A 6,000-nucleotide genomic window follows, 5' to 3' on the forward strand; every position below is an offset into this window, starting at 1 on the left:
ATTCACTGAATATCTGAGATATATTTAACAGGAAACACGCATTTCAAGTATTTTATTAATTTTTTGCGATGGAAATTTTGCTTGTTTATGAGAGAAAAAAATTATTCCGTCTGCGAGTGTCCAGAAGAGATATAACAAATTACAATAGATGTTCAATATGTCGTGCATTTTCTTCTCTTAAAATTTTATCTGTTTCCAAAACAGCTGGACGAGTGCTCGCTCTTACACTGCGTTCGTAGAATATAGTGGTGCACCATTCTGCATAAACTATTTTTTGTTGGTTCTCCGATGGTATCTGAAACAAACTCAAATCGGATAAGGTTTAGTAGAATTTTACAAGAATTTTACAGTTATAATTCACAGCAGATAAGGATGAAAAGCTGCTTCGTGATTTTTAGCTTTTCTCGTTTAAACATATCTCATCAATTCATATTTCATTTATACTTTTCAATCTGTACTCCAAATTCCACTGCCCATCCTTGAATCTTTGATGTAATACTTATAATTTGAAATGTTGTTTATGTATATAAGTGTACTTCCTAGAAGTTTTAATCGAATATATATATATTACATTAGGAAGTAAAATAAACTTGTAAGCACATATTAGATTTATATGTTTAATAATTAATTGTTGAACGATGGTATATGCTTAGAATTAAGTTATGAAAATTGACAGAGTGTTATAAAATATTATGATGGATCATGAAAGTAGAAATTGTACAATATGATTTTGTTATAATGGAAAAACCGCCTCCTGCTATGTCAAAAAATCGTTACCGTTTGATTAACATCCCGACACCTTGTCAAGTTATATAAGGAACATGCAAGTCGCGCGTGAACTTTTTCGTGCTTGAACTTCCGGAGAGTGAACATCGAAGAAGAACATAAATATAAGGTAAATAAAAAAAATATCAAATAACAACATTGCAACCAGTAATTTATAACGTCTAAACCATTAATTTACAACACTTAAGCTATTAATTTATAACATTTAAGCCATTAATTTATAACATTTAAGGAATTAATTTATAACGTCTAAACTATTAATTTATAACATTTATGTTATTAATTTATAACATTTAAGCTATTAATTTACAACATCTAAACCATTAATTTACAACATTTAAACTGTTATTTTATACATTTAAGCTATTAATTTATAACATTCAAGCCATTTATTTGTAACACTTAAGCTATTAATTTATAACATTTCAGCAATTAATTTCTAACATTTAAACTGTTAATTTATAACATTTAAGCCATTAATTTATACATTTAAACCATTAATTTCTAACATTTAAGCTATTAATTTATAACAATTGAAACATTAATTGATAAAATTTAAAACATTCATTTATAAGAATCAAACCATTCTTCAAGTAATCAATAAGTCTCTCGCTAATAGCCTAATAGATCGATAGATTTAACGAAGAAACACCTAACCGCGATTACAGCCAATTAGTTCGTATTATTCGGTACATAATTAATAACTGTATCACGTACAGCGATGCAGGCGGTATTGAAGAAAAAAAGCCATTTTATCTTACAACTGTAACGAAAATTACTTGTATATCGATAATTACTATAATTTACTCGTTTAACTTGAGAGGAATCAAAGAAGTACCTGACTTTTAAGTAAGCATTAAGTATGAATTTTAAATATCGCAGACAGTGATGTAGGTGTTATTCAAGAAAAAAGAACATTTTATTTTTTAATTAGCTAATATAATATAATATAATATAATATAATATAAGATAATATAATATAACGCTTAGTATGAATTTTATCTGCCTGATTATTTAATATCTTAACTTATTTCACAGTAACGTCATCCATTGCCGTTAGGCTTTTTTCCCCTTTTTGTTCAAACTAATTGATAGTCGAAAACTAGTATTAAAGAAGTGTGAATTTAGTCTTAGTTTGCAGAAACTATTAAAATGATAAAAATGGATATCGTATTAAATCGTTGCTATGTCAAGAGATGGTTGCCGTTTGATTGAAATTTTTTCACTTTGTCAAGGTATATAAGGAACACGGAAGTCGCGCGCGAGCTCTATTGTGCTTGAAATTCCGGAGAGTGAACATCGAACAAGAATTTAAATATAAGGTAAATAAAAAAAAAATATCAAATAACAACATTGCAACCAGTAATTTATAACGTCTAAACCATTAATTTACAACATTTAAGCTATTAATTTTTAACAATTATACTATTAATTTATAACATTTTAATTATTAATTTATAACATTTAAGCAATTAATTTATAACATTTAAACTATTAATTTATAACATTTATGCTATTAATTTATAACAGTTAAGCTATTAATTTACAACATCTAAGCCATTAATTTATAACATTTAAACTGTTATTTTATACATTTAGCCATTAATTTATAACATTTAAACTATTAATTTATAACACTTAAGCTATTAATTTACAACATTTAAACTATTAATTTATAACATTTAAGCTATTAATTTATAACGTCTTATAATTTATAACGCAAAACAATATCGCCGCTACAATGTTGCTTTATTATAAAATAATTTTACATCTCTGCTCCCAATGCTTAAAAACTGTTTATGTAAATGGGACCCGAGCGTAGTTACCTCCTCGTGGTGGGTCCCGGTAATTGGTATCGTTTCCCAAATAATAATAAACCAAGTACTATTTTGAATATTAGTATTATTATTTGAGAAACGATATCAAGCTAAAAACTACTTCAATATAGTCTGGTCTTGATCATCCAAAATAGTTTTGATGATCTAGACCGGACTAAGACCCCCCCGCGGGGGCGCCGTGGGACATCGTGGGACATCGCGGGACACCGTGGGATGCGAGCGTTTTAGCCTTAATTAATCTTAAGATAGATACCTATGTTATGTGCATTGTAAGCACATTCTGTACAAAGATACCTATCTATCTTGGAACGAAAAATAAAACTCTCGTCTCTCGTGATACCCTCGCTTACCACATTGGAAAAATTGTTACCACGATTTATCGGTTCACGGTCGCTCAGTTCTTTCAAACCGTAGCGTGACGTACTCGCTCGCACGTATTCCGGGTACGTGCGGGTCAACGTGCACTGGGCAACTCTTTGTATTCGTAAGTCGCCCCAAGCACACCTCTGTCTTGATGACTACTCGACGACTGCTCGTCGTTTGCCTCGAATCACGGGAGTTGTCATCGCACTGGTGATACCTGCGATTCTCAATACTGTCCGATTGGTACTTCGGTACTCGGGCAGAGACCTGCATTTCACGTCCTCCGTAATTCTGTTCGGGCCCGCGGGAGTGGACCCCACTGTTCAGTTGAGGTCAATGCCTTCGTAATCCTGTTCAGCGGTCCCTCCCCGTGAGTGGACCCCACTGTTCAGTTGAGGCCTCTTGCCTTTGTAATCCTGTTCAGCGGTCCCTCCCCGGGTTCCACATGTTCAGTTGGAGTGTGTTAAATCGCAGGCCTATTTGCTGGATCGCTAGTATCATCGGTTGGTGCCATCGACCGTGATAAGATCCAGACGACGTGACAGGAATCGGGCGAAGGTCAATGCTTGGGCTTTCCGCTGAACCTTAGGGTTATCCGGTGCACGGGGGTACGTCATGTAGGTTTGTTAGTTCTTTCGAGAGATCGTGATTTCGTTCGTTCCGGGCGCGCCGCGGTTTTTCTTTCACCGTCTGATTGTTGGGGCTCCTTTTCCGTAGTAGCCTCATATTGTTTCTTTCGTTCCAAGTTAGACAAATGTGTCTTTGATACCGAATGCGGCCAGTAGGGTTGCGAATTATTGTACTGATCGATGTAATCGTTGTATGGGAGATGAATGTTGCGTTGCGTGGGAGATAGATATTGCGTTGTGTAAGCTTTGTTTTACGTTTGTAAAGATTCATGTAAGCGCTGCGTTGGAGATATGTGTTTCGCAGTTAGGCTACGAAACAACTATTTCTTTACGCAGGCCCATGGCAAGTAGAGTCAAAACTCGACATTCTGCCAACAGGTTGAATGTCGAGATCGATGTGTAGTGCTACATATACCCATGGGCGGGTCTCGTGCGTAGTCACCTCCTCGTGGTGAGACCTGGTAATTGGCATCCTTTTCCAAAAATTAATCAGTTGATTAATCTTTGGAAAACGATGCCAAGCTAAGAACTACGCAACAGTCCAGTTTGGATCACCAAAAGCCTCTAAGAGAATTTTGGATGATCTAGACTGGACTGCACCGTGGGACATCGTTGGACACCGTGGGACGTCGTCGGTCCAGTGTGGGTCACCAAATGCCGCGAAAAGAATTTTGGATGATCTACACTGGACTGCAACGTGGGACATCGTCGGTCCAGTGTGGGTCACCAAATGCCGCGAAAAGAATTTTGGATGATCTACACTGGACTGCAACGTGGGACATCGTCGGTCCAGTGTGGGTCACCAAATGCCGCGAAAAGAATTTTGGATGATCTACACTGGACTGCGACGTGGGACATCGTCGGTCCAGTGTGGGTCACCAAATGCCGCGAAAAGAATTTTGGATGATCTACACTGGACTGCAACGTGGGACATCGTCGGTCCAGTGTGGGTCACCAAATGCCGCGAAAAGAATTTTGGATGATCTACACTGGACTGCAACGTGGGACATCGTCGGTCCAGTGTGGGTCACCAAATGCCGCGAAAAGAATTTTGGATGATCTACACTGGACTGCAACGTGGGACATCGTCGGTCCAGTGTGGGTCACCAAATGCCGCGAAATGAATTTTGGATGATCTACACTGGACTGCAACGTGGGACGCCGTGGGACGCCGTGGGACAACGTTGGACACCGTGGAACATCGTTGGACACCGTTGGACACCGTGGGACTCCTCGGGACACCGTGGGACACCGTGGGACACCGTGGGACACCGTGGGACACCGTGGGACACCGTGGGACACCGTGGGACACCGTGGGACACCGTGGGACACCGTGGGACACCGTGGGACACCGTGGGACACCGTGGGACACCGTGGGACACCGTGGGATATGTCTTGGCTATGTCGAATCCATTCTGAGCCCATTCTGTACAATGATACTTATCTGACTTGGAACGAGATATAAAAATCTATTCTTTTTTTCCACTGAATCTTGCGGTTATTTTGTGCACAGGAGTGCGTCGCGCGAGTCCATTGATTCTTCTGAAAGATCCCGATGTATGAAATCATTCTCTTATTTCAAGCCAATTTTTAACGAATTATCTTATTGTTTCAAATTGAGTTATAACGTCATAAACTTGCAACTTAGTAACAGTTGGATTCAAATACCTCGAAACAAGGTTTCGCGCGCGTTTGTGCAGTATTCTTTAAGTATATTTAAGTGGCGAACTTTTGAATCCTTGCAAATATTTTCCAATATTTATAACACGCGACTATAGTGTATTAGTGGAATGTATATTTCGTATTCTAATAACGAAAATTCATAGTATATATTCTAATTGCGAACAGTATAATTCTTGCAAACGATTGCATTGCATTCGCGGTATTCGTAAGCATTTGTTCGCTATCGAGAAATATCTTACAATTTTCAACTAAATAATATTTTTCAAACTTGTTCCAATTACTTAATAATAATTTTTAAGCGTAAAAAAATAGCAGTATTTTCTAAATAAACGTTCGATAGGAAAAAGAAGAAAATTGTCGAAACGAAGTTTCGCTTCTTCCCCCCCCCCCCACCCGCCCTTAAACAACCACCATTTCCACCACTGGACTTTACACGGTTCCTGCCTGATGTTAGTCTCCTTGATGATATTCGCTGGGATACCACAGCATCCAGGGTAACGTCCTCTGTTTCTCCGCATCGAACGGTGAGTCGCATGCATTTTTGTTCCTCCGGTCACTCAATCATGTCGTAGGATGAAAGGTCCGAATCGGCACGGGTGACCGGTTGTATTACGTAGAATTTTGTTGCGAGCATAGTGACCGCGGGTATTTTTTATACCCGTGAGTATTACATTATTTTTTTAACATTATTTTTTTAAATT

Source organism: Bombus vancouverensis, chromosome 5, assembly GCF_051014615.1.
Source record: "Bombus vancouverensis nearcticus chromosome 5, iyBomVanc1_principal, whole genome shotgun sequence".
NCBI lineage: Eukaryota > Metazoa > Arthropoda > Insecta > Hymenoptera > Apidae > Bombus > Bombus vancouverensis.